The sequence below is a fragment of the Lepisosteus platostomus genome, unplaced genomic scaffold, assembly GCF_059453375.1.
Source record: "Lepisosteus platostomus isolate fLepPlt1 unplaced genomic scaffold, fLepPlt1.hap1 Scaffold_136_H1, whole genome shotgun sequence".
NCBI classification, from domain to species: domain Eukaryota; kingdom Metazoa; phylum Chordata; class Actinopteri; order Semionotiformes; family Lepisosteidae; genus Lepisosteus; species Lepisosteus platostomus.
Window position 1 is genome coordinate 43,042 of NW_028291517.1, and position 25,195 is coordinate 68,236.

Consider the following 25,195-nt stretch of genomic DNA (forward strand, 5'->3'; position numbering starts at 1 on the left):
CAGCTCTCTCTCGGGAGGGAGGGAGGGACGGGGACGCGCGCGCACACACGCCTGCCTGCCTGCCTGCCGAAAAAAAAGAAAGAAAAGGTGGATATACTAAGTTTTTTGGAGGGAAAACGCCCAGCTGTCGAAAGGGGCCCGCCTGCAGGGACGGGGACGGACACGCACGCAAGCAAGCAAGCAAGCAAGCAAGCAAGCAAGCAAGCAAGCAAGCAAGCCACGCCTGCCTCCCTGGGAAAAGGCTGAAAAACCTAAGTTTTTTGGAGGGAAAACGCACGGGAGCCGAAAAGGGGGCCGGCCTGCTTGCCCAGAGAGTCGAGACGCGGGAAAGCGCACAGAGGGAGCACGGGAACCGAGAGGGCGAGAGAGAGAGACAGAACACAGAGACACACAGATGGGGGACGAGGGACGAGACCCGAGAAGAAGGAGCTCCAGTCCACTTCGCTCGCTCGCTCGCTCGCTAGCTACCTACGTCTGTCTTTTCACCGCTGAGAGAAGGTGGTGCACCGCTCCCGGAGGCGCTGCAATACCGGGCCGATGCGTGGAGAGGACGGAGCAAGCTCCTGATCCAGCTCCCTGTTCCAAAAATCCGTTTAATATGTGGTCCCCCGATGGGGGACGTATCAGATATTAAACTGATAAGAACAGATACTACACTTGATCTTAGCCAAAAGGCCGAGAAGCGATGCCCACAAAGGCGCGGACCGACGCGCGGGCGTTCCGCTGGCGCACAGTGGCGCAGGCCGACTCCTCTGGAGCCCGGGACCCGCGCAGCTGCCGGCCTCCCTGCAGCCAGAGGCCTGCCGCGGGACTCTGCTCCCCCTCTCTCTTGCCTGCCCGCCTGCCTTCCTGCCAGTCCCGGGCGGGGGCCCTGCTCTTTGATCTTCTGTCAACGGCCCGACAACGACCGCAGCCGCAGGGGGCGCCAGCCGCCCGGCCTCCTTAGCTTAGGCCCCTCCCACCGGCAGCAGCTGCGCCCAACCGGCTGCAAGCCAAAGCCGAGCGCCAGCACCTGCGGGCAGAGGCAAGGGGCAGCTCTCTCTCGGGAGGGAGGGAGGGACGGGGACGCGCGCGCACACACGCCTGCCTGCCTGCCTGCCGAAAAAAAAGAAAGAAAAGGTGGATATACTAAGTTTTTTGGAGGGAAAACGCCCAGCTGTCGAAAGGGGCCCGCCTGCAGGGACGGGGACGGACACGCACGCAAGCAAGCAAGCAAGCAAGCAAGCAAGCAAGCAAGCAAGCAAGCAAGCCACGCCTGCCTCCCTGGGAAAAGGCTGAAAAACCTAAGTTTTTTGGAGGGAAAACGCACGGGAGCCGAAAAGGGGGCCGGCCTGCTTGCCCAGAGAGTCGAGACGCGGGAAAGCGCACAGAGGGAGCACGGGAACCGAGAGGGCGAGAGAGAGAGACAGAACACAGAGACACACAGATGGGGGACGAGGGACGAGACCCGAGAAGAAGGAGCTCCAGTCCACTTCGCTCGCTCGCTCGCTCGCTAGCTACCTACGTCTGTCTTTTCACCGCTGAGAGAAGGTGGTGCACCGCTCCCGGAGGCGCTGCAATACCGGGCCGATGCGTGGAGAGGACGGAGCAAGCTCCTGATCCAGCTCCCTGTTCCAAAAATCCGTTTAATATGTGGTCCCCCGATGGGGGACGTATCAGATATTAAACTGATAAGAACAGATACTACACTTGATCTTAGCCAAAAGGCCGAGAAGCGATGCCCACAAAGGCGCGGACCGACGCGCGGGCGTTCCGCTGGCGCACAGTGGCGCAGGCCGACTCCTCTGGAGCCCGGGACCCGCGCAGCTGCCGGCCTCCCTGCAGCCAGAGGCCTGCCGCGGGACTCTGCTCCCCCTCTCTCTTGCCTGCCCGCCTGCCTTCCTGCCAGTCCCGGGCGGGGGCCCTGCTCTTTGATCTTCTGTCAACGGCCCGACAACGACCGCAGCCGCAGGGGGCGCCAGCCGCCCGGCCTCCTTAGCTTAGGCCCCTCCCACCGGCAGCAGCTGCGCCCAACCGGCTGCAAGCCAAAGCCGAGCGCCAGCACCTGCGGGCAGAGGCAAGGGGCAGCTCTCTCTCGGGAGGGAGGGAGGGACGGGGACGCGCGCGCACACACGCCTGCCTGCCTGCCTGCCGAAAAAAAAGAAAGAAAAGGTGGATATACTAAGTTTTTTGGAGGGAAAACGCCCAGCTGTCGAAAGGGGCCCGCCTGCAGGGACGGGGACGGACACGCACGCAAGCAAGCAAGCAAGCAAGCAAGCAAGCAAGCAAGCAAGCAAGCAAGCCACGCCTGCCTCCCTGGGAAAAGGCTGAAAAACCTAAGTTTTTTGGAGGGAAAACGCACGGGAGCCGAAAAGGGGGCCGGCCTGCTTGCCCAGAGAGTCGAGACGCGGGAAAGCGCACAGAGGGAGCACGGGAACCGAGAGGGCGAGAGAGAGAGACAGAACACAGAGACACACAGATGGGGGACGAGGGACGAGACCCGAGAAGAAGGAGCTCCAGTCCACTTCGCTCGCTCGCTCGCTCGCTAGCTACCTACGTCTGTCTTTTCACCGCTGAGAGAAGGTGGTGCACCGCTCCCGGAGGCGCTGCAATACCGGGCCGATGCGTGGAGAGGACGGAGCAAGCTCCTGATCCAGCTCCCTGTTCCAAAAATCCGTTTAATATGTGGTCCCCCGATGGGGGACGTATCAGATATTAAACTGATAAGAACAGATACTACACTTGATCTTAGCCAAAAGGCCGAGAAGCGATGCCCACAAAGGCGCGGACCGACGCGCGGGCGTTCCGCTGGCGCACAGTGGCGCAGGCCGACTCCTCTGGAGCCCGGGACCCGCGCAGCTGCCGGCCTCCCTGCAGCCAGAGGCCTGCCGCGGGACTCTGCTCCCCCTCTCTCTTGCCTGCCCGCCTGCCTTCCTGCCAGTCCCGGGCGGGGGCCCTGCTCTTTGATCTTCTGTCAACGGCCCGACAACGACCGCAGCCGCAGGGGGCGCCAGCCGCCCGGCCTCCTTAGCTTAGGCCCCTCCCACCGGCAGCAGCTGCGCCCAACCGGCTGCAAGCCAAAGCCGAGCGCCAGCACCTGCGGGCAGAGGCAAGGGGCAGCTCTCTCTCGGGAGGGAGGGAGGGACGGGGACGCGCGCGCACACACGCCTGCCTGCCTGCCTGCCGAAAAAAAAGAAAGAAAAGGTGGATATACTAAGTTTTTTGGAGGGAAAACGCCCAGCTGTCGAAAGGGGCCCGCCTGCAGGGACGGGGACGGACACGCACGCAAGCAAGCAAGCAAGCAAGCAAGCAAGCAAGCAAGCAAGCAAGCAAGCCTGCCTCCCTGGGAAAAGGCTGAAAAACCTAAGTTTTTTGGAGGGAAAACGCACGGGAGCCGAAAAGGGGGCCGGCCTGCTTGCCCAGAGAGTCGAGACGCGGGAAAGCGCACAGAGGGAGCACGGGAACCGAGAGGGCGAGAGAGAGAGACAGAACACAGAGACACACAGATGGGGGACGAGGGACGAGACCCGAGAAGAAGGAGCTCCAGTCCACTTCGCTCGCTCGCTCGCTCGCTAGCTACCTACGTCTGTCTTTTCACCGCTGAGAGAAGGTGGTGCACCGCTCCCGGAGGCGCTGCAATACCGGGCCGATGCGTGGAGAGGACGGAGCAAGCTCCTGATCCAGCTCCCTGTTCCAAAAATCCGTTTAATATGTGGTCCCCCGATGGGGGACGTATCAGATATTAAACTGATAAGAACAGATACTACACTTGATCTTAGCCAAAAGGCCGAGAAGCGATGCCCACAAAGGCGCGGACCGACGCGCGGGCGTTCCGCTGGCGCACAGTGGCGCAGGCCGACTCCTCTGGAGCCCGGGACCCGCGCAGCTGCCGGCCTCCCTGCAGCCAGAGGCCTGCCGCGGGACTCTGCTCCCCCTCTCTCTTGCCTGCCCGCCTGCCTTCCTGCCAGTCCCGGGCGGGGGCCCTGCTCTTTGATCTTCTGTCAACGGCCCGACAACGACCGCAGCCGCAGGGGGCGCCAGCCGCCCGGCCTCCTTAGCTTAGGCCCCTCCCACCGGCAGCAGCTGCGCCCAACCGGCTGCAAGCCAAAGCCGAGCGCCAGCACCTGCGGGCAGAGGCAAGGGGCAGCTCTCTCTCGGGAGGGAGGGAGGGACGGGGACGCGCGCGCACACACGCCTGCCTGCCTGCCTGCCGAAAAAAAAGAAAGAAAAGGTGGATATACTAAGTTTTTTGGAGGGAAAACGCCCAGCTGTCGAAAGGGGCCCGCCTGCAGGGACGGGGACGGACACGCACGCAAGCAAGCAAGCAAGCAAGCAAGCAAGCAAGCAAGCAAGCAAGCAAGCCACGCCTGCCTCCCTGGGAAAAGGCTGAAAAACCTAAGTTTTTTGGAGGGAAAACGCACGGGAGCCGAAAAGGGGGCCGGCCTGCTTGCCCAGAGAGTCGAGACGCGGGAAAGCGCACAGAGGGAGCACGGGAACCGAGAGGGCGAGAGAGAGAGACAGAACACAGAGACACACAGATGGGGGACGAGGGACGAGACCCGAGAAGAAGGAGCTCCAGTCCACTTCGCTCGCTCGCTCGCTCGCTAGCTACCTACGTCTGTCTTTTCACCGCTGAGAGAAGGTGGTGCACCGCTCCCGGAGGCGCTGCAATACCGGGCCGATGCGTGGAGAGGACGGAGCAAGCTCCTGATCCAGCTCCCTGTTCCAAAAATCCGTTTAATATGTGGTCCCCCGATGGGGGACGTATCAGATATTAAACTGATAAGAACAGATACTACACTTGATCTTAGCCAAAAGGCCGAGAAGCGATGCCCACAAAGGCGCGGACCGACGCGCGGGCGTTCCGCTGGCGCACAGTGGCGCAGGCCGACTCCTCTGGAGCCCGGGACCCGCGCAGCTGCCGGCCTCCCTGCAGCCAGAGGCCTGCCGCGGGACTCTGCTCCCCCTCTCTCTTGCCTGCCCGCCTGCCTTCCTGCCAGTCCCGGGCGGGGGCCCTGCTCTTTGATCTTCTGTCAACGGCCCGACAACGACCGCAGCCGCAGGGGGCGCCAGCCGCCCGGCCTCCTTAGCTTAGGCCCCTCCCACCGGCAGCAGCTGCGCCCAACCGGCTGCAAGCCAAAGCCGAGCGCCAGCACCTGCGGGCAGAGGCAAGGGGCAGCTCTCTCTCGGGAGGGAGGGAGGGACGGGGACGCGCGCGCACACACGCCTGCCTGCCTGCCTGCCGAAAAAAAAGAAAGAAAAGGTGGATATACTAAGTTTTTTGGAGGGAAAACGCCCAGCTGTCGAAAGGGGCCCGCCTGCAGGGACGGGGACGGACACGCACGCAAGCAAGCAAGCAAGCAAGCAAGCAAGCAAGCAAGCAAGCAAGCAAGCACGCCTGCCTCCCTGGGAAAAGGCTGAAAAACCTAAGTTTTTTGGAGGGAAAACGCACGGGAGCCGAAAAGGGGGCCGGCCTGCTTGCCCAGAGAGTCGAGACGCGGGAAAGCGCACAGAGGGAGCACGGGAACCGAGAGGGCGAGAGAGAGAGACAGAACACAGAGACACACAGATGGGGGACGAGGGACGAGACCCGAGAAGAAGGAGCTCCAGTCCACTTCGCTCGCTCGCTCGCTCGCTAGCTACCTACGTCTGTCTTTTCACCGCTGAGAGAAGGTGGTGCACCGCTCCCGGAGGCGCTGCAATACCGGGCCGATGCGTGGAGAGGACGGAGCAAGCTCCTGATCCAGCTCCCTGTTCCAAAAATCCGTTTAATATGTGGTCCCCCGATGGGGGACGTATCAGATATTAAACTGATAAGAACAGATACTACACTTGATCTTAGCCAAAAGGCCGAGAAGCGATGCCCACAAAGGCGCGGACCGACGCGCGGGCGTTCCGCTGGCGCACAGTGGCGCAGGCCGACTCCTCTGGAGCCCGGGACCCGCGCAGCTGCCGGCCTCCCTGCAGCCAGAGGCCTGCCGCGGGACTCTGCTCCCCCTCTCTCTTGCCTGCCCGCCTGCCTTCCTGCCAGTCCCGGGCGGGGGCCCTGCTCTTTGATCTTCTGTCAACGGCCCGACAACGACCGCAGCCGCAGGGGGCGCCAGCCGCCCGGCCTCCTTAGCTTAGGCCCCTCCCACCGGCAGCAGCTGCGCCCAACCGGCTGCAAGCCAAAGCCGAGCGCCAGCACCTGCGGGCAGAGGCAAGGGGCAGCTCTCTCTCGGGAGGGAGGGAGGGACGGGGACGCGCGCGCACACACGCCTGCCTGCCTGCCTGCCGAAAAAAAAGAAAGAAAAGGTGGATATACTAAGTTTTTTGGAGGGAAAACGCCCAGCTGTCGAAAGGGGCCCGCCTGCAGGGACGGGGACGGACACGCACGCAAGCAAGCAAGCAAGCAAGCAAGCAAGCAAGCAAGCAAGCAAGCAAGCCACGCCTGCCTCCCTGGGAAAAGGCTGAAAAACCTAAGTTTTTTGGAGGGAAAACGCACGGGAGCCGAAAAGGGGGCCGGCCTGCTTGCCCAGAGAGTCGAGACGCGGGAAAGCGCACAGAGGGAGCACGGGAACCGAGAGGGCGAGAGAGAGAGACAGAACACAGAGACACACAGATGGGGGACGAGGGACGAGACCCGAGAAGAAGGAGCTCCAGTCCACTTCGCTCGCTCGCTCGCTCGCTAGCTACCTACGTCTGTCTTTTCACCGCTGAGAGAAGGTGGTGCACCGCTCCCGGAGGCGCTGCAATACCGGGCCGATGCGTGGAGAGGACGGAGCAAGCTCCTGATCCAGCTCCCTGTTCCAAAAATCCGTTTAATATGTGGTCCCCCGATGGGGGACGTATCAGATATTAAACTGATAAGAACAGATACTACACTTGATCTTAGCCAAAAGGCCGAGAAGCGATGCCCACAAAGGCGCGGACCGACGCGCGGGCGTTCCGCTGGCGCACAGTGGCGCAGGCCGACTCCTCTGGAGCCCGGGACCCGCGCAGCTGCCGGCCTCCCTGCAGCCAGAGGCCTGCCGCGGGACTCTGCTCCCCCTCTCTCTTGCCTGCCCGCCTGCCTTCCTGCCAGTCCCGGGCGGGGGCCCTGCTCTTTGATCTTCTGTCAACGGCCCGACAACGACCGCAGCCGCAGGGGGCGCCAGCCGCCCGGCCTCCTTAGCTTAGGCCCCTCCCACCGGCAGCAGCTGCGCCCAACCGGCTGCAAGCCAAAGCCGAGCGCCAGCACCTGCGGGCAGAGGCAAGGGGCAGCTCTCTCTCGGGAGGGAGGGAGGGACGGGGACGCGCGCGCACACACGCCTGCCTGCCTGCCTGCCGAAAAAAAAGAAAGAAAAGGTGGATATACTAAGTTTTTTGGAGGGAAAACGCCCAGCTGTCGAAAGGGGCCCGCCTGCAGGGACGGGGACGGACACGCACGCAAGCAAGCAAGCAAGCAAGCAAGCAAGCAAGCAAGCAAGCAAGCAAGCCACGCCTGCCTCCCTGGGAAAAGGCTGAAAAACCTAAGTTTTTTGGAGGGAAAACGCACGGGAGCCGAAAAGGGGGCCGGCCTGCTTGCCCAGAGAGTCGAGACGCGGGAAAGCGCACAGAGGGAGCACGGGAACCGAGAGGGCGAGAGAGAGAGACAGAACACAGAGACACACAGATGGGGGACGAGGGACGAGACCCGAGAAGAAGGAGCTCCAGTCCACTTCGCTCGCTCGCTCGCTCGCTAGCTACCTACGTCTGTCTTTTCACCGCTGAGAGAAGGTGGTGCACCGCTCCCGGAGGCGCTGCAATACCGGGCCGATGCGTGGAGAGGACGGAGCAAGCTCCTGATCCAGCTCCCTGTTCCAAAAATCCGTTTAATATGTGGTCCCCCGATGGGGGACGTATCAGATATTAAACTGATAAGAACAGATACTACACTTGATCTTAGCCAAAAGGCCGAGAAGCGATGCCCACAAAGGCGCGGACCGACGCGCGGGCGTTCCGCTGGCGCACAGTGGCGCAGGCCGACTCCTCTGGAGCCCGGGACCCGCGCAGCTGCCGGCCTCCCTGCAGCCAGAGGCCTGCCGCGGGACTCTGCTCCCCCTCTCTCTTGCCTGCCCGCCTGCCTTCCTGCCAGTCCCGGGCGGGGGCCCTGCTCTTTGATCTTCTGTCAACGGCCCGACAACGACCGCAGCCGCAGGGGGCGCCAGCCGCCCGGCCTCCTTAGCTTAGGCCCCTCCCACCGGCAGCAGCTGCGCCCAACCGGCTGCAAGCCAAAGCCGAGCGCCAGCACCTGCGGGCAGAGGCAAGGGGCAGCTCTCTCTCGGGAGGGAGGGAGGGACGGGGACGCGCGCGCACACACGCCTGCCTGCCTGCCTGCCGAAAAAAAAGAAAGAAAAGGTGGATATACTAAGTTTTTTGGAGGGAAAACGCCCAGCTGTCGAAAGGGGCCCGCCTGCAGGGACGGGGACGGACACGCACGCAAGCAAGCAAGCAAGCAAGCAAGCAAGCAAGCAAGCAAGCAAGCAAGCCACGCCTGCCTCCCTGGGAAAAGGCTGAAAAACCTAAGTTTTTTGGAGGGAAAACGCACGGGAGCCGAAAAGGGGGCCGGCCTGCTTGCCCAGAGAGTCGAGACGCGGGAAAGCGCACAGAGGGAGCACGGGAACCGAGAGGGCGAGAGAGAGAGACAGAACACAGAGACACACAGATGGGGGACGAGGGACGAGACCCGAGAAGAAGGAGCTCCAGTCCACTTCGCTCGCTCGCTCGCTCGCTAGCTACCTACGTCTGTCTTTTCACCGCTGAGAGAAGGTGGTGCACCGCTCCCGGAGGCGCTGCAATACCGGGCCGATGCGTGGAGAGGACGGAGCAAGCTCCTGATCCAGCTCCCTGTTCCAAAAATCCGTTTAATATGTGGTCCCCCGATGGGGGACGTATCAGATATTAAACTGATAAGAACAGATACTACACTTGATCTTAGCCAAAAGGCCGAGAAGCGATGCCCACAAAGGCGCGGACCGACGCGCGGGCGTTCCGCTGGCGCACAGTGGCGCAGGCCGACTCCTCTGGAGCCCGGGACCCGCGCAGCTGCCGGCCTCCCTGCAGCCAGAGGCCTGCCGCGGGACTCTGCTCCCCCTCTCTCTTGCCTGCCCGCCTGCCTTCCTGCCAGTCCCGGGCGGGGGCCCTGCTCTTTGATCTTCTGTCAACGGCCCGACAACGACCGCAGCCGCAGGGGGCGCCAGCCGCCCGGCCTCCTTAGCTTAGGCCCCTCCCACCGGCAGCAGCTGCGCCCAACCGGCTGCAAGCCAAAGCCGAGCGCCAGCACCTGCGGGCAGAGGCAAGGGGCAGCTCTCTCTCGGGAGGGAGGGAGGGACGGGGACGCGCGCGCACACACGCCTGCCTGCCTGCCTGCCGAAAAAAAAGAAAGAAAAGGTGGATATACTAAGTTTTTTGGAGGGAAAACGCCCAGCTGTCGAAAGGGGCCCGCCTGCAGGGACGGGGACGGACACGCACGCAAGCAAGCAAGCAAGCAAGCAAGCAAGCAAGCAAGCAAGCAAGCAAGCCACGCCTGCCTCCCTGGGAAAAGGCTGAAAAACCTAAGTTTTTTGGAGGGAAAACGCACGGGAGCCGAAAAGGGGGCCGGCCTGCTTGCCCAGAGAGTCGAGACGCGGGAAAGCGCACAGAGGGAGCACGGGAACCGAGAGGGCGAGAGAGAGAGACAGAACACAGAGACACACAGATGGGGGACGAGGGACGAGACCCGAGAAGAAGGAGCTCCAGTCCACTTCGCTCGCTCGCTCGCTCGCTAGCTACCTACGTCTGTCTTTTCACCGCTGAGAGAAGGTGGTGCACCGCTCCCGGAGGCGCTGCAATACCGGGCCGATGCGTGGAGAGGACGGAGCAAGCTCCTGATCCAGCTCCCTGTTCCAAAAATCCGTTTAATATGTGGTCCCCCGATGGGGGACGTATCAGATATTAAACTGATAAGAACAGATACTACACTTGATCTTAGCCAAAAGGCCGAGAAGCGATGCCCACAAAGGCGCGGACCGACGCGCGGGCGTTCCGCTGGCGCACAGTGGCGCAGGCCGACTCCTCTGGAGCCCGGGACCCGCGCAGCTGCCGGCCTCCCTGCAGCCAGAGGCCTGCCGCGGGACTCTGCTCCCCCTCTCTCTTGCCTGCCCGCCTGCCTTCCTGCCAGTCCCGGGCGGGGGCCCTGCTCTTTGATCTTCTGTCAACGGCCCGACAACGACCGCAGCCGCAGGGGGCGCCAGCCGCCCGGCCTCCTTAGCTTAGGCCCCTCCCACCGGCAGCAGCTGCGCCCAACCGGCTGCAAGCCAAAGCCGAGCGCCAGCACCTGCGGGCAGAGGCAAGGGGCAGCTCTCTCTCGGGAGGGAGGGAGGGACGGGGACGCGCGCGCACACACGCCTGCCTGCCTGCCTGCCGAAAAAAAAGAAAGAAAAGGTGGATATACTAAGTTTTTTGGAGGGAAAACGCCCAGCTGTCGAAAGGGGCCCGCCTGCAGGGACGGGGACGGACACGCACGCAAGCAAGCAAGCAAGCAAGCAAGCAAGCAAGCAAGCAAGCAAGCCACGCCTGCCTCCCTGGGAAAAGGCTGAAAAACCTAAGTTTTTTGGAGGGAAAACGCACGGGAGCCGAAAAGGGGGCCGGCCTGCTTGCCCAGAGAGTCGAGACGCGGGAAAGCGCACAGAGGGAGCACGGGAACCGAGAGGGCGAGAGAGAGAGACAGAACACAGAGACACACAGATGGGGGACGAGGGACGAGACCCGAGAAGAAGGAGCTCCAGTCCACTTCGCTCGCTCGCTCGCTCGCTAGCTACCTACGTCTGTCTTTTCACCGCTGAGAGAAGGTGGTGCACCGCTCCCGGAGGCGCTGCAATACCGGGCCGATGCGTGGAGAGGACGGAGCAAGCTCCTGATCCAGCTCCCTGTTCCAAAAATCCGTTTAATATGTGGTCCCCCGATGGGGGACGTATCAGATATTAAACTGATAAGAACAGATACTACACTTGATCTTAGCCAAAAGGCCGAGAAGCGATGCCCACAAAGGCGCGGACCGACGCGCGGGCGTTCCGCTGGCGCACAGTGGCGCAGGCCGACTCCTCTGGAGCCCGGGACCCGCGCAGCTGCCGGCCTCCCTGCAGCCAGAGGCCTGCCGCGGGACTCTGCTCCCCCTCTCTCTTGCCTGCCCGCCTGCCTTCCTGCCAGTCCCGGGCGGGGGCCCTGCTCTTTGATCTTCTGTCAACGGCCCGACAACGACCGCAGCCGCAGGGGGCGCCAGCCGCCCGGCCTCCTTAGCTTAGGCCCCTCCCACCGGCAGCAGCTGCGCCCAACCGGCTGCAAGCCAAAGCCGAGCGCCAGCACCTGCGGGCAGAGGCAAGGGGCAGCTCTCTCTCGGGAGGGAGGGAGGGACGGGGACGCGCGCGCACACACGCCTGCCTGCCTGCCTGCCGAAAAAAAAGAAAGAAAAGGTGGATATACTAAGTTTTTTGGAGGGAAAACGCCCAGCTGTCGAAAGGGGCCCGCCTGCAGGGACGGGGACGGACACGCACGCAAGCAAGCAAGCAAGCAAGCAAGCAAGCAAGCAAGCAAGCAAGCAAGCCACGCCTGCCTCCCTGGGAAAAGGCTGAAAAACCTAAGTTTTTTGGAGGGAAAACGCACGGGAGCCGAAAAGGGGGCCGGCCTGCTTGCCCAGAGAGTCGAGACGCGGGAAAGCGCACAGAGGGAGCACGGGAACCGAGAGGGCGAGAGAGAGAGACAGAACACAGAGACACACAGATGGGGGACGAGGGACGAGACCCGAGAAGAAGGAGCTCCAGTCCACTTCGCTCGCTCGCTCGCTCGCTAGCTACCTACGTCTGTCTTTTCACCGCTGAGAGAAGGTGGTGCACCGCTCCCGGAGGCGCTGCAATACCGGGCCGATGCGTGGAGAGGACGGAGCAAGCTCCTGATCCAGCTCCCTGTTCCAAAAATCCGTTTAATATGTGGTCCCCCGATGGGGGACGTATCAGATATTAAACTGATAAGAACAGATACTACACTTGATCTTAGCCAAAAGGCCGAGAAGCGATGCCCACAAAGGCGCGGACCGACGCGCGGGCGTTCCGCTGGCGCACAGTGGCGCAGGCCGACTCCTCTGGAGCCCGGGACCCGCGCAGCTGCCGGCCTCCCTGCAGCCAGAGGCCTGCCGCGGGACTCTGCTCCCCCTCTCTCTTGCCTGCCCGCCTGCCTTCCTGCCAGTCCCGGGCGGGGGCCCTGCTCTTTGATCTTCTGTCAACGGCCCGACAACGACCGCAGCCGCAGGGGGCGCCAGCCGCCCGGCCTCCTTAGCTTAGGCCCCTCCCACCGGCAGCAGCTGCGCCCAACCGGCTGCAAGCCAAAGCCGAGCGCCAGCACCTGCGGGCAGAGGCAAGGGGCAGCTCTCTCTCGGGAGGGAGGGAGGGACGGGGACGCGCGCGCACACACGCCTGCCTGCCTGCCTGCCGAAAAAAAAGAAAGAAAAGGTGGATATACTAAGTTTTTTGGAGGGAAAACGCCCAGCTGTCGAAAGGGGCCCGCCTGCAGGGACGGGGACGGACACGCACGCAAGCAAGCAAGCAAGCAAGCAAGCAAGCAAGCAAGCAAGCAAGCAAGCCACGCCTGCCTCCCTGGGAAAAGGCTGAAAAACCTAAGTTTTTTGGAGGGAAAACGCACGGGAGCCGAAAAGGGGGCCGGCCTGCTTGCCCAGAGAGTCGAGACGCGGGAAAGCGCACAGAGGGAGCACGGGAACCGAGAGGGCGAGAGAGAGAGACAGAACACAGAGACACACAGATGGGGGACGAGGGACGAGACCCGAGAAGAAGGAGCTCCAGTCCACTTCGCTCGCTCGCTCGCTCGCTAGCTACCTACGTCTGTCTTTTCACCGCTGAGAGAAGGTGGTGCACCGCTCCCGGAGGCGCTGCAATACCGGGCCGATGCGTGGAGAGGACGGAGCAAGCTCCTGATCCAGCTCCCTGTTCCAAAAATCCGTTTAATATGTGGTCCCCCGATGGGGGACGTATCAGATATTAAACTGATAAGAACAGATACTACACTTGATCTTAGCCAAAAGGCCGAGAAGCGATGCCCACAAAGGCGCGGACCGACGCGCGGGCGTTCCGCTGGCGCACAGTGGCGCAGGCCGACTCCTCTGGAGCCCGGGACCCGCGCAGCTGCCGGCCTCCCTGCAGCCAGAGGCCTGCCGCGGGACTCTGCTCCCCCTCTCTCTTGCCTGCCCGCCTGCCTTCCTGCCAGTCCCGGGCGGGGGCCCTGCTCTTTGATCTTCTGTCAACGGCCCGACAACGACCGCAGCCGCAGGGGGCGCCAGCCGCCCGGCCTCCTTAGCTTAGGCCCCTCCCACCGGCAGCAGCTGCGCCCAACCGGCTGCAAGCCAAAGCCGAGCGCCAGCACCTGCGGGCAGAGGCAAGGGGCAGCTCTCTCTCGGGAGGGAGGGAGGGACGGGGACGCGCGCGCACACACGCCTGCCTGCCTGCCTGCCGAAAAAAAAGAAAGAAAAGGTGGATATACTAAGTTTTTTGGAGGGAAAACGCCCAGCTGTCGAAAGGGGCCCGCCTGCAGGGACGGGGACGGACACGCACGCAAGCAAGCAAGCAAGCAAGCAAGCAAGCAAGCAAGCAAGCAAGCAAGCCACGCCTGCCTCCCTGGGAAAAGGCTGAAAAACCTAAGTTTTTTGGAGGGAAAACGCACGGGAGCCGAAAAGGGGGCCGGCCTGCTTGCCCAGAGAGTCGAGACGCGGGAAAGCGCACAGAGGGAGCACGGGAACCGAGAGGGCGAGAGAGAGAGACAGAACACAGAGACACACAGATGGGGGACGAGGGACGAGACCCGAGAAGAAGGAGCTCCAGTCCACTTCGCTCGCTCGCTCGCTCGCTAGCTACCTACGTCTGTCTTTTCACCGCTGAGAGAAGGTGGTGCACCGCTCCCGGAGGCGCTGCAATACCGGGCCGATGCGTGGAGAGGACGGAGCAAGCTCCTGATCCAGCTCCCTGTTCCAAAAATCCGTTTAATATGTGGTCCCCCGATGGGGGACGTATCAGATATTAAACTGATAAGAACAGATACTACACTTGATCTTAGCCAAAAGGCCGAGAAGCGATGCCCACAAAGGCGCGGACCGACGCGCGGGCGTTCCGCTGGCGCACAGTGGCGCAGGCCGACTCCTCTGGAGCCCGGGACCCGCGCAGCTGCCGGCCTCCCTGCAGCCAGAGGCCTGCCGCGGGACTCTGCTCCCCCTCTCTCTTGCCTGCCCGCCTGCCTTCCTGCCAGTCCCGGGCGGGGGCCCTGCTCTTTGATCTTCTGTCAACGGCCCGACAACGACCGCAGCCGCAGGGGGCGCCAGCCGCCCGGCCTCCTTAGCTTAGGCCCCTCCCACCGGCAGCAGCTGCGCCCAACCGGCTGCAAGCCAAAGCCGAGCGCCAGCACCTGCGGGCAGAGGCAAGGGGCAGCTCTCTCTCGGGAGGGAGGGAGGGACGGGGACGCGCGCGCACACACGCCTGCCTGCCTGCCTGCCGAAAAAAAAGAAAGAAAAGGTGGATATACTAAGTTTTTTGGAGGGAAAACGCCCAGCTGTCGAAAGGGGCCCGCCTGCAGGGACGGGGACGGACACGCACGCAAGCAAGCAAGCAAGCAAGCAAGCAAGCAAGCAAGCAAGCAAGCAAGCCACGCCTGCCTCCCTGGGAAAAGGCTGAAAAACCTAAGTTTTTTGGAGGGAAAACGCACGGGAGCCGAAAAGGGGGCCGGCCTGCTTGCCCAGAGAGTCGAGACGCGGGAAAGCGCACAGAGGGAGCACGGGAACCGAGAGGGCGAGAGAGAGAGACAGAACACAGAGACACACAGATGGGGGACGAGGGACGAGACCCGAGAAGAAGGAGCTCCAGTCCACTTCGCTCGCTCGCTCGCTCGCTAGCTACCTACGTCTGTCTTTTCACCGCTGAGAGAAGGTGGTGCACCGCTCCCGGAGGCGCTGCAATACCGGGCCGATGCGTGGAGAGGACGGAGCAAGCTCCTGATCCAGCTCCCTGTTCCAAAAATCCGTTTAATATGTGGTCCCCCGATGGGGGACGTATCAGATATTAAACTGATAAGAACAGATACTACACTTGATCTTAGCCAAAAGGCCGAGAAGCGATGCCCACAAAGGCGCGGACCGACGCGCGGGCGTTCCGCTGGCGCACAGTGGCGCAGGCCGACTCCTCTGGAGCCCGGGACCCGCGCAGCTGCCGGCCTCCCTGCAGCCAGAGGCCTGCCGCGGGACTCTGCTCCCCCTCTCTCTTGCCTGCCCGCCTGCCTTCCTGCCAGTCCCGGGCGGGGGCCCTGCTCTTTGATCTTCTGTCAACGGCCCGACAACGACCGCAGCCGCAGGGGGCGCCAGCCGCCCGGCCTCCTTAGCTTAGGCCCCTCCCACCGGCAGCAGCTGCGCCCAACCGGCTGCAAGCCAAAGCCGAGCGCCAGCACCTGCGGGCAGAGGCAAGGGGCAGCTCTCTCTCGGGAGGGAGGGAGGGACGGGGACGCGCGCGCACACACGCCTGCCTGCCTGCCTGCCGAAAAAAAAGAAAGAAAAGGTGGATATACTAAGTTTTTTGGAGGGAAAACGCCCAGCTGTCGAAAGGGGCCCGCCTGCAGGGACGGGGACGGACACGCACGCAAGCAAGCAAGCAAGCAAGCAAGCAAGCAAGCAAGCAAGCAAGCAAGCCACGCCTGCCTCCCTGGGAAAAGGCTGAAAAACCTAAGTTTTTTGGAGGGAAAACGCACGGGAGCCGAAAAGGGGGCCGGCCTGCTTGCCCAGAGAGTCGAGACGCGGGAAAGCGCACAGAGGGAGCACGGGAACCGAGAGGGCGAGAGAGAGAGACAGAACACAGAGACACACAGATGGGGGACGAGGGACGAGACCCGAGAAGAAGGAGCTCCAGTCCACTTCGCTCGCTCGCTCGCTCGCTAGCTACCTACGTCTGTCTTTTCACCGCTGAGAGAAGGTGGTGCACCGCTCCCGGAGGCGCTGCAATACCGGGCCGATGCGTGGAGAGGACGGAGCAAGCTCCTGATCCAGCTCCCTGTTCCAAAAATCCGTTTAATATGTGGTCCCCCGATGGGGGACGTATCAGATATTAAACTGATAAGAACAGATACTACACTTGATCTTAGCCAAAAGGCCGAGAAGCGATGCCCACAAAGGCGCGGACCGACGCGCGGGCGTTCCGCTGGCGCACAGTGGCGCAGGCCGACTCCTCTGGAGCCCGGGACCCGCGCAGCTGCCGGCCTCCCTGCAGCCAGAGGCCTGCCGCGGGACTCTGCTCCCCCTCTCTCTTGCCTGCCCGCCTGCCTTCCTGCCAGTCCCGGGCGGGGGCCCTGCTCTTTGATCTTCTGTCAACGGCCCGACAACGACCGCAGCCGCAGGGGGCGCCAGCCGCCCGGCCTCCTTAGCTTAGGCCCCTCCCACCGGCAGCAGCTGCGCCCAACCGGCTGCAAGCCAAAGCCGAGCGCCAGCACCTGCGGGCAGAGGCAAGGGGCAGCTCTCTCTCGGGAGGGAGGGAGGGACGGGGACGCGCGCGCACACACGCCTGCCTGCCTGCCTGCCGAAAAAAAAGAAAGAAAAGGTGGATATACTAAGTTTTTTGGAGGGAAAACGCCCAGCTGTCGAAAGGGGCCCGCCTGCAGGGACGGGGACGGACACGCACGCAAGCAAGCAAGCAAGCAAGCAAGCAAGCAAGCAAGCAAGCAAGCAAGCCACGCCTGCCTCCCTGGGAAAAGGCTGAAAAACCTAAGTTTTTTGGAGGGAAAACGCACGGGAGCCGAAAAGGGGGCCGGCCTGCTTGCCCAGAGAGTCGAGACGCGGGAAAGCGCACAGAGGGAGCACGGGAACCGAGAGGGCGAGAGAGAGAGACAGAACACAGAGACACACAGATGGGGGACGAGGGACGAGACCCGAGAAGAAGGAGCTCCAGTCCACTTCGCTCGCTCGCTCGCTCGCTAGCTACCTACGTCTGTCTTTTCACCGCTGAGAGAAGGTGGTGCACCGCTCCCGGAGGCGCTGCAATACCGGGCCGATGCGTGGAGAGGACGGAGCAAGCTCCTGATCCAGCTCCCTGTTCCAAAAATCCGTTTAATATGTGGTCCCCCGATGGGGGACGTATCAGATATTAAACTGATAAGAACAGATACTACACTTGATCTTAGCCAAAAGGCCGAGAAGCGATGCCCACAAAGGCGCGGACCGACGCGCGGGCGTTCCGCTGGCGCACAGTGGCGCAGGCCGACTCCTCTGGAGCCCGGGACCCGCGCAGCTGCCGGCCTCCCTGCAGCCAGAGGCCTGCCGCGGGACTCTGCTCCCCCTCTCTCTTGCCTGCCCGCCTGCCTTCCTGCCAGTCCCGGGCGGGGGCCCTGCTCTTTGATCTTCTGTCAACGGCCCGACAACGACCGCAGCCGCAGGGGGCGCCAGCCGCCCGGCCTCCTTAGCTTAGGCCCCTCCCACCGGCAGCAGCTGCGCCCAACCGGCTGCAAGCCAAAGCCGAGCGCCAGCACCTGCGGGCAGAGGCAAGGGGCAGCTCTCTCTCGGGAGGGAGGGAGGGACGGGGACGCGCGCGCACACACGCCTGCCTGCCTGCCTGCCGAAAAAAAAGAAAGAAAAGGTGGATATACTAAGTTTTTTGGAGGGAAAACGCCCAGCTGTCGAAAGGGGCCCGCCTGCAGGGACGGGGACGGACACGCACGCAAGCAAGCAAGCAAGCAAGCAAGCAAGCAAGCAAGCAAGCAAGCAAGCCACGCCTGCCTCCCTGGGAAAAGGCTGAAAAACCTAAGTTTTTTGGAGGGAAAACGCACGGGAGCCGAAAAGGGGGCCGGCCTGCTTGCCCAGAGAGTCGAGACGCGGGAAAGCGCACAGAGGGAGCACGGGAACCGAGAGGGCGAGAGAGAGAGACAGAACACAGAGACACACAGATGGGGGACGAGGGACGAGACCCGAGAAGAAGGAGCTCCAGTCCACTTCGCTCGCTCGCTCGCTCGCTAGCTACCTACGTCTGTCTTTTCACCGCTGAGAGAAGGTGGTGCACCGCTCCCGGAGGCGCTGCAATACCGGGCCGATGCGTGGAGAGGACGGAGCAAGCTCCTGATCCAGCTCCCTGTTCCAAAAATCCGTTTAATATGTGGTCCCCCGATGGGGGACGTATCAGATATTAAACTGATAAGAACAGATACTACACTTGATCTTAGCCAAAAGGCCGAGAAGCGATGCCCACAAAGGCGCGGACCGACGCGCGGGCGTTCCGCTGGCGCACAGTGGCGCAGGCCGACTCCTCTGGAGCCCGGGACCCGCGCAGCTGCCGGCCTCCCTGCAGCCAGAGGCCTGCCGCGGGACTCTGCTCCCCCTCTCTCTTGCCTGCCCGCCTGCCTTCCTGCCAGTCCCGGGCGGGGGCCCTGCTCTTTGATCTTCTGTCAACGGCCCGACAACGACCGCAGCCGCAGGGGGCGCCAGCCGCCCGGCCTCCTTAGCTTAGGCCCCTCCCACCGGCAGCAGCTGCGCCCAACCGGCTGCAAGCCAAAGCCGAGCGCCAGCACCTGCGGGCAGAGGCAAGGGGCAGCTCTCTCTCGGGAGGGAGGGAGGGACGGGGACGCGCGCGCACACGCCTGCCTGCCTGCCTGCCGAAAAAAAAGAAAGAAAAGGTGGATATACTAAGTTTTTTGGAGGGAAAACGCCCAGCTGTCGAAAGGGGCCCGCCTGCAGGGACGGGGACGGACACGCACGCAAGCAAGCAAGCAAGCAAGCAAGCAAGCAAGCAAGCAAGCAAGCAAGCCACGCCTGCCTCCCTGGGAAAAGGCTGAAAAACCTAAGTTTTTTGGAGGGAAAACGCACGGGAGCCGAAAAGGGGGCCGGCCTGCTTGCCCAGAGAGTCGAGACGCGGGAAAGCGCACAGAGGGAGCACGGGAACCGAGAGGGCGAGAGAGAGAGACAGAACACAGAGACACACAGATGGGGGACGAGGGACGAGACCCGAGAAGAAGGAGCTCCAGTCCACTTCGCTCGCTCGCTCGCTCGCTAGCTACCTACGTCTGTCTTTTCACCGCTGAGAGAAGGTGGTGCACCGCTCCCGGAGGCGCTGCAATACCGGGCCGATGCGTGGAGAGGACGGAGCAAGCTCCTGATCCAGCTCCCTGTTCCAAAAATCCGTTTAATATGTGGTCCCCCGATGGGGGACGTATCAGATATTAAACTGATAAGAACAGATACTACACTTGATCTTAGCCAAAAGGCCGAGAAGCGATGCCCACAAAGGCGCGGACCGACGCGCGGGCGTTCCGCTGGCGCACAGTGGCGCAGGCCGACTCCTCTGGAGCCCGGGACCCGCGCAGCTGCCGGCCTCCCTGCAGCCAGAGGCCTGCCGCGGGACTCTGCTCCCCCTCTCTCTTGCCTGCCCGCCTGCCTTCCTGCCAGTCCCGGGCGGGGGCCCTGCTCTTTGATCTTCTGTCAACGGCCCGACAACGACCGCAGCCGCAGGGGGCGCCAGCCGCCCGGCCTCCTTAGCTTAGGCCCCTCCCACCGGCAGCAGCTGCGCCCAACCGGCTGCAAGCCAAAGCCGAGCGCCAGCACCTGCGGGCAGAGGCAAGGGGCAGCTCTCTCTCGGGAGGGAGGGAGGGACGGGGACGCGCGCGCACACACGCCTGCCTGCCTGCCTGCCGAAAAAAAAGAAAGAAAAGGTGGCTAAGTTTTTTGGAGGGAAAACGCCCAGCTGTCGAAAGGGGCCCGCCTGCAGGGACGGGGACGGACACGCACGCAAGCAAGCAAGCAAGCAAGCAAGCAAGCAAGCAAGCAAGCAAGCAAGCCACGCCTGCCTCCCTGGGAAAAGGCTGAAAAACCTAAGTTTTTTGGAGGGAAAACGCACGGGAGCCGAAAAGGGGGCCGGCCTGCTTGCCCAGAGAGTCGAGACGCGGGAAAGCGCACAGAGGGAGCACGGGAACCGAGAGGGCGAGAGAGAGAGACAGAACACAGAGACACACAGATGGGGGACGAGGGACGAGACCCGAGAAGAAGGAGCTCCAGTCCACTTCGCTCGCTCGCTCGCTCGCTAGCTACCTACGTCTGTCTTTTCACCGCTGAGAGAAGGTGGTGCACCGCTCCCGGAGGCGCTGCAATACCGGGCCGATGCGTGGAGAGGACGGAGCAAGCTCCTGATCCAGCTCCCTGTTCCAAAAATCCGTTTAATATGTGGTCCCCCGATGGGGGACGTATCAGATATTAAACTGATAAGAACAGATACTACACTTGATCTTAGCCAAAAGGCCGAGAAGCGATGCCCACAAAGGCGCGGACCGACGCGCGGGCGTTCCGCTGGCGCACAGTGGCGCAGGCCGACTCCTCTGGAGCCCGGGACCCGCGCAGCTGCCGGCCTCCCTGCAGCCAGAGGCCTGCCGCGGGACTCTGCTCCCCCTCTCTCTTGCCTGCCCGCCTGCCTTCCTGCCAGTCCCGGGCGGGGGCCCTGCTCTTTGATCTTCTGTCAACGGCCCGACAACGACCGCAGCCGCAGGGGGCGCCAGCCGCCCGGCCTCCTTAGCTTAGGCCCCTCCCACCGGCAGCAGCTGCGCCCAACCGGCTGCAAGCCAAAGCCGAGCGCCAGCACCTGCGGGCAGAGGCAAGGGGCAGCTCTCTCTCGGGAGGGAGGGAGGGACGGGGACGCGCGCGCACACACGCCTGCCTGCCTGCCTGCCGAAAAAAAAGAAAGAAAAGGTGGATATACTAAGTTTTTTGGAGGGAAAACGCCCAGCTGTCGAAAGGGGCCCGCCTGCAGGGACGGGGACGGACACGCACGCAAGCAAGCAAGCAAGCAAGCAAGCAAGCAAGCAAGCAAGCAAGCAAGCCACGCCTGCCTCCCTGGGAAAAGGCTGAAAAACCTAAGTTTTTTGGAGGGAAAACGCACGGGAGCCGAAAAGGGGGCCGGCCTGCTTGCCCAGAGAGTCGAGACGCGGGAAAGCGCACAGAGGGAGCACGGGAACCGAGAGGGCGAGAGAGAGAGACAGAACACAGAGACACACAGATGGGGGACGAGGGACGAGACCCGAGAAGAAGGAGCTCCAGTCCACTTCGCTCGCTCGCTCGCTCGCTAGCTACCTACGTCTGTCTTTTCACCGCTGAGAGAAGGTGGTGCACCGCTCCCGGAGGCGCTGCAATACCGGGCCGATGCGTGGAGAGGACGGAGCAAGCTCCTGATCCAGCTCCCTGTTCCAAAAATCCGTTTAATATGTGGTCCCCCGATGGGGGACGTATCAGATATTAAACTGATAAGAACAGATACTACACTTGATCTTAGCCAAAAGGCCGAGAAGCGATGCCCACAAAGGCGCGGACCGACGCGCGGGCGTTCCGCTGGCGCACAGTGGCGCAGGCCGACTCCTCTGGAGCCCGGGACCCGCGCAGCTGCCGGCCTCCCTGCAGCCAGAGGCCTGCCGCGGGACTCTGCTCCCCCTCTCTCTTGCCTGCCCGCCTGCCTTCCTGCCAGTCCCGGGCGGGGGCCCTGCTCTTTGATCTTCTGTCAACGGCCCGACAACGACCGCAGCCGCAGGGGGCGCCAGCCGCCCGGCCTCCTTAGCTTAGGCCCCTCCCACCGGCAGCAGCTGCGCCCAACCGGCTGCAAGCCAAAGCCGAGCGCCAGCACCTGCGGGCAGAGGCAAGGGGCAGCTCTCTCTCGGGAGGGAGGGAGGGACGGGGACGCGCGCGCACACACGCCTGCCTGCCTGCCTGCCGAAAAAAAAGAAAGAAAAGGTGGATATACTAAGTTTTTTGGAGGGAAAACGCCCAGCTGTCGAAAGGGGCCCGCCTGCAGGGACGGGGACGGACACGCACGCAAGCAAGCAAGCAAGCAAGCAAGCAAGCAAGCAAGCAAGCAAGCAAGCCACGCCTGCCTCCCTGGGAAAAGGCTGAAAAACCTAAGTTTTTTGGAGGGAAAACGCACGGGAGCCGAAAAGGGGGCCGGCCTGCTTGCCCAGAGAGTCGAGACGCGGGAAAGCGCACAGAGGGAGCACGGGAACCGAGAGGGCGAGAGAGAGAGACAGAACACAGAGACACACAGATGGGGGACGAGGGACGAGACCCGAGAAGAAGGAGCTCCAGTCCACTTCGCTCGCTCGCTCGCTCGCTAGCTACCTACGTCTGTCTTTTCACCGCTGAGAGAAGGTGGTGCACCGCTCCCGGAGGCGCTGCAATACCGGGCCGATGCGTGGAGAGGACGGAGCAAGCTCCTGATCCAGCTCCCTGTTCCAAAAATCCGTTTAATATGTGGTCCCCCGATGGGGGACGTATCAGATATTAAACTGATAAGAACAGATACTACACTTGATCTTAGCCAAAAGGCCGAGAAGCGATGCCCACAAAGGCGCGGACCGACGCGCGGGCGTTCCGCTGGCGCACAGTGGCGCAGGCCGACTCCTCTGGAGCCCGGGACCCGCGCAGCTGCCGGCCTCCCTGCAGCCAGAGGCCTGCCGCGGGACTCTGCTCCCCCTCTCTCTTGCCTGCCCGCCTGCCTTCCTGCCAGTCCCGGGCGGGGGCCCTGCTCTTTGATCTTCTGTCAACGGCCCGACAACGACCGCAGCCGCAGGGGGCGCCAGCCGCCCGGCCTCCTTAGCTTAGGCCCCTCCCACCGGCAGCAGCTGCGCCCAACCGGCTGCAAGCCAAAGCCGAGCGCCAGCACCTGCGGGCAGAGGCAAGGGGCAGCTCTCTCTCGGGAGGGAGGGAGGGACGGGGACGCGCGCGCACACACGCCTGCCTGCCTGCCTGCCGAAAAAAAAGAAAGAAAAGGTGGATATACTAAGTTTTTTGGAGGGAAAACGCCCAGCTGTCGAAAGGGGCCCGCCTGCAGGGACGGGGACGGACACGCACGCAAGCAAGCAAGCAAGCAAGCAAGCAAGCAAGCAAGCAAGCAAGCAAGCCACGCCTGCCTCCCTGGGAAAAGGCTGAAAAACCTAAGTTTTTTGGAGGGAAAACGCACGGGAGCCGAAAAGGGGGCCGGCCTGCTTGCCCAGAGAGTCGAGACGCGGGAAAGCGCACAGAGGGAGCACGGGAACCGAGAGGGCGAGAGAGAGAGACAGAACACAGAGACACACAGATGGGGGACGAGGGACGAGACCCGAGAAGAAGGAGCTCCAGTCCACTTCGCTCGCTCGCTCGCTCGCTAGCTACCTACGTCTGTCTTTTCACCGCTGAGAGAAGGTGGTGCACCGCTCCCGGAGGCGCTGCAATACCGGGCCGATGCGTGGAGAGGACGGAGCAAGCTCCTGATCCAGCTCCCTGTTCCAAAAATCCGTTTAATATGTGGTCCCCCGATGGGGGACGTATCAGATATTAAACTGATAAGAACAGATACTACACTTGATCTTAGCCAAAAGGCCGAGAAGCGATGCCCACAAAGGCGCGGACCGACGCGCGGGCGTTCCGCTGGCGCACAGTGGCGCAGGCCGACTCCTCTGGAGCCCGGGACCCGCGCAGCTGCCGGCCTCCCTGCAGCCAGAGGCCTGCCGCGGGACTCTGCTCCCCCTCTCTCTTGCCTGCCCGCCTGCCTTCCTGCCAGTCCCGGGCGGGGGCCCTGCTCTTTGATCTTCTGTCAACGGCCCGACAACGACCGCAGCCGCAGGGGGCGCCAGCCGCCCGGCCTCCTTAGCTTAGGCCCCTCCCACCGGCAGCAGCTGCGCCCAACCGGCTGCAAGCCAAAGCCGAGCGCCAGCACCTGCGGGCAGAGGCAAGGGGCAGCTCTCTCTCGGGAGGGAGGGAGGGACGGGGACGCGCGCGCACACACGCCTGCCTGCCTGCCTGCCGAAAAAAAAGAAAGAAAAGGTGGATATACTAAGTTTTTTGGAGGGAAAACGCCCAGCTGTCGAAAGGGGCCCGCCTGCAGGGACGGGGACGGACACGCACGCAAGCAAGCAAGCAAGCAAGCAAGCAAGCAAGCAAGCAAGCAAGCAAGCCACGCCTGCCTCCCTGGGAAAAGGCTGAAAAACCTAAGTTTTTTGGAGGGAAAACGCACGGGAGCCGAAAAGGGGGCCGGCCTGCTTGCCCAGAGAGTCGAGACGCGGGAAAGCGCACAGAGGGAGCACGGGAACCGAGAGGGCGAGAGAGAGAGACAGAACACAGAGACACACAGATGGGGGACGAGGGACGAGACCCGAGAAGAAGGAGCTCCAGTCCACTTCGCTCGCTCGCTCGCTCGCTAGCTACCTACGTCTGTCTTTTCACCGCTGAGAGAAGGTGGTGCACCGCTCCCGGAGGCGCTGCAATACCGGGCCGATGCGTGGAGAGGACGGAGCAAGCTCCTGATCCAGCTCCCTGTTCCAAAAATCCGTTTAATATGTGGTCCCCCGATGGGGGACGTATCAGATATTAAACTGATAAGAACAGATACTACACTTGATCTTAGCCAAAAGGCCGAGAAGCGATGCCCACAAAGGCGCGGACCGACGCGCGGGCGTTCCGCTGGCGCACAGTGGCGCAGGCCGACTCCTCTGGAGCCCGGGACCCGCGCAGCTGCCGGCCTCCCTGCAGCCAGAGGCCTGCCGCGGGACTCTGCTCCCCCTCTCTCTTGCCTGCCCGCCTGCCTTCCTGCCAGTCCCGGGCGGGGGCCCTGCTCTTTGATCTTCTGTCAACGGCCCGACAACGACCGCAGCCGCAGGGGGCGCCAGCCGCCCGGCCTCCTTAGCTTAGGCCCCTCCCACCGGCAGCAGCTGCGCCCAACCGGCTGCAAGCCAAAGCCGAGCGCCAGCACCTGCGGGCAGAGGCAAGGGGCAGCTCTCTCTCGGGAGGGAGGGAGGGACGGGGACGCGCGCGCACACACGCCTGCCTGCCTGCCTGCCGAAAAAAAAGAAAGAAAAGGTGGATATACTAAGTTTTTTGGAGGGAAAACGCCCAGCTGTCGAAAGGGGCCCGCCTGCAGGGACGGGGACGGACACGCACGCAAGCAAGCAAGCAAGCAAGCAAGCAAGCAAGCAAGCAAGCAAGCAAGCCACGCCTGCCTCCCTGGGAAAAGGCTGAAAAACCTAAGTTTTTTGGAGGGAAAACGCACGGGAGCCGAAAAGGGGGCCGGCCTGCTTGCCCAGAGAGTCGAGACGCGGGAAAGCGCACAGAGGGAGCACGGGAACCGAGAGGGCGAGAGAGAGAGACAGAACACAGAGACACACAGATGGGGGACGAGGGACGAGACCCGAGAAGAAGGAGCTCCAGTCCACTTCG

The 25,195-nt window shown here is 62.9% G+C and overlaps 24 non-coding genes across 24 annotated transcripts; all 24 read right to left on the reverse strand.

The window, feature by feature from the left end:
- Positions 1–496: 496 nt before the first annotated feature.
- LOC148637062 (U2 spliceosomal RNA) lies at positions 497–687 on the reverse strand. The gene has a single exon (XR_015931741.1). It is a non-coding gene; the product is annotated as a U2 spliceosomal RNA (small nuclear RNA).
- An 841-nt stretch (positions 688–1,528) lies between these two features.
- LOC148637063 (U2 spliceosomal RNA) lies at positions 1,529–1,719 on the reverse strand. Its single transcript, XR_015931742.1, has one exon. It is a non-coding gene; the product is annotated as a U2 spliceosomal RNA (small nuclear RNA).
- An 841-nt stretch (positions 1,720–2,560) lies between these two features.
- LOC148637064 (U2 spliceosomal RNA) lies at positions 2,561–2,751 on the reverse strand. Its single transcript, XR_015931743.1, has one exon. It is a non-coding gene; the product is annotated as a U2 spliceosomal RNA (small nuclear RNA).
- Positions 2,752–3,587: 836 nt separating this feature from the next.
- LOC148637065 (U2 spliceosomal RNA) lies at positions 3,588–3,778 on the reverse strand. Its single transcript, XR_015931744.1, has one exon. It is a non-coding gene; the product is annotated as a U2 spliceosomal RNA (small nuclear RNA).
- Positions 3,779–4,619: 841 nt separating this feature from the next.
- LOC148637066 (U2 spliceosomal RNA) lies at positions 4,620–4,810 on the reverse strand. The gene has a single exon (XR_015931746.1). It is a non-coding gene; the product is annotated as a U2 spliceosomal RNA (small nuclear RNA).
- An 840-nt stretch (positions 4,811–5,650) lies between these two features.
- Positions 5,651–5,841, reverse strand: LOC148637067 (U2 spliceosomal RNA). Its single transcript, XR_015931747.1, has one exon. It is a non-coding gene; the product is annotated as a U2 spliceosomal RNA (small nuclear RNA).
- An 841-nt stretch (positions 5,842–6,682) lies between these two features.
- Positions 6,683–6,873, reverse strand: LOC148637068 (U2 spliceosomal RNA). Its single transcript, XR_015931748.1, has one exon. It is a non-coding gene; the product is annotated as a U2 spliceosomal RNA (small nuclear RNA).
- Positions 6,874–7,714: 841 nt separating this feature from the next.
- Positions 7,715–7,905, reverse strand: LOC148637069 (U2 spliceosomal RNA). The gene has a single exon (XR_015931749.1). It is a non-coding gene; the product is annotated as a U2 spliceosomal RNA (small nuclear RNA).
- An 841-nt stretch (positions 7,906–8,746) lies between these two features.
- LOC148637070 (U2 spliceosomal RNA) lies at positions 8,747–8,937 on the reverse strand. Its single transcript, XR_015931750.1, has one exon. It is a non-coding gene; the product is annotated as a U2 spliceosomal RNA (small nuclear RNA).
- Positions 8,938–9,778: 841 nt separating this feature from the next.
- Positions 9,779–9,969, reverse strand: LOC148637071 (U2 spliceosomal RNA). Its single transcript, XR_015931653.1, has one exon. It is a non-coding gene; the product is annotated as a U2 spliceosomal RNA (small nuclear RNA).
- Positions 9,970–10,806: 837 nt separating this feature from the next.
- On the reverse strand, positions 10,807–10,997 carry LOC148637072 (U2 spliceosomal RNA). Its single transcript, XR_015931654.1, has one exon. It is a non-coding gene; the product is annotated as a U2 spliceosomal RNA (small nuclear RNA).
- Positions 10,998–11,838: 841 nt separating this feature from the next.
- On the reverse strand, positions 11,839–12,029 carry LOC148637073 (U2 spliceosomal RNA). Its single transcript, XR_015931655.1, has one exon. It is a non-coding gene; the product is annotated as a U2 spliceosomal RNA (small nuclear RNA).
- An 841-nt stretch (positions 12,030–12,870) lies between these two features.
- Positions 12,871–13,061, reverse strand: LOC148637074 (U2 spliceosomal RNA). The gene has a single exon (XR_015931656.1). It is a non-coding gene; the product is annotated as a U2 spliceosomal RNA (small nuclear RNA).
- An 841-nt stretch (positions 13,062–13,902) lies between these two features.
- Positions 13,903–14,093, reverse strand: LOC148637075 (U2 spliceosomal RNA). The gene has a single exon (XR_015931657.1). It is a non-coding gene; the product is annotated as a U2 spliceosomal RNA (small nuclear RNA).
- Positions 14,094–14,934: 841 nt separating this feature from the next.
- On the reverse strand, positions 14,935–15,125 carry LOC148637076 (U2 spliceosomal RNA). The gene has a single exon (XR_015931659.1). It is a non-coding gene; the product is annotated as a U2 spliceosomal RNA (small nuclear RNA).
- An 841-nt stretch (positions 15,126–15,966) lies between these two features.
- On the reverse strand, positions 15,967–16,157 carry LOC148637077 (U2 spliceosomal RNA). The gene has a single exon (XR_015931660.1). It is a non-coding gene; the product is annotated as a U2 spliceosomal RNA (small nuclear RNA).
- Positions 16,158–16,998: 841 nt separating this feature from the next.
- On the reverse strand, positions 16,999–17,189 carry LOC148637078 (U2 spliceosomal RNA). Its single transcript, XR_015931661.1, has one exon. It is a non-coding gene; the product is annotated as a U2 spliceosomal RNA (small nuclear RNA).
- An 841-nt stretch (positions 17,190–18,030) lies between these two features.
- On the reverse strand, positions 18,031–18,221 carry LOC148637079 (U2 spliceosomal RNA). Its single transcript, XR_015931662.1, has one exon. It is a non-coding gene; the product is annotated as a U2 spliceosomal RNA (small nuclear RNA).
- An 839-nt stretch (positions 18,222–19,060) lies between these two features.
- On the reverse strand, positions 19,061–19,251 carry LOC148637080 (U2 spliceosomal RNA). Its single transcript, XR_015931663.1, has one exon. It is a non-coding gene; the product is annotated as a U2 spliceosomal RNA (small nuclear RNA).
- An 836-nt stretch (positions 19,252–20,087) lies between these two features.
- Positions 20,088–20,278, reverse strand: LOC148637081 (U2 spliceosomal RNA). Its single transcript, XR_015931664.1, has one exon. It is a non-coding gene; the product is annotated as a U2 spliceosomal RNA (small nuclear RNA).
- An 841-nt stretch (positions 20,279–21,119) lies between these two features.
- On the reverse strand, positions 21,120–21,310 carry LOC148637082 (U2 spliceosomal RNA). The gene has a single exon (XR_015931665.1). It is a non-coding gene; the product is annotated as a U2 spliceosomal RNA (small nuclear RNA).
- An 841-nt stretch (positions 21,311–22,151) lies between these two features.
- On the reverse strand, positions 22,152–22,342 carry LOC148637083 (U2 spliceosomal RNA). Its single transcript, XR_015931666.1, has one exon. It is a non-coding gene; the product is annotated as a U2 spliceosomal RNA (small nuclear RNA).
- Positions 22,343–23,183: 841 nt separating this feature from the next.
- Positions 23,184–23,374, reverse strand: LOC148637084 (U2 spliceosomal RNA). Its single transcript, XR_015931667.1, has one exon. It is a non-coding gene; the product is annotated as a U2 spliceosomal RNA (small nuclear RNA).
- Positions 23,375–24,215: 841 nt separating this feature from the next.
- LOC148637085 (U2 spliceosomal RNA) lies at positions 24,216–24,406 on the reverse strand. The gene has a single exon (XR_015931668.1). It is a non-coding gene; the product is annotated as a U2 spliceosomal RNA (small nuclear RNA).
- Between the last annotated feature and the right edge of the window lie 789 nt (positions 24,407–25,195).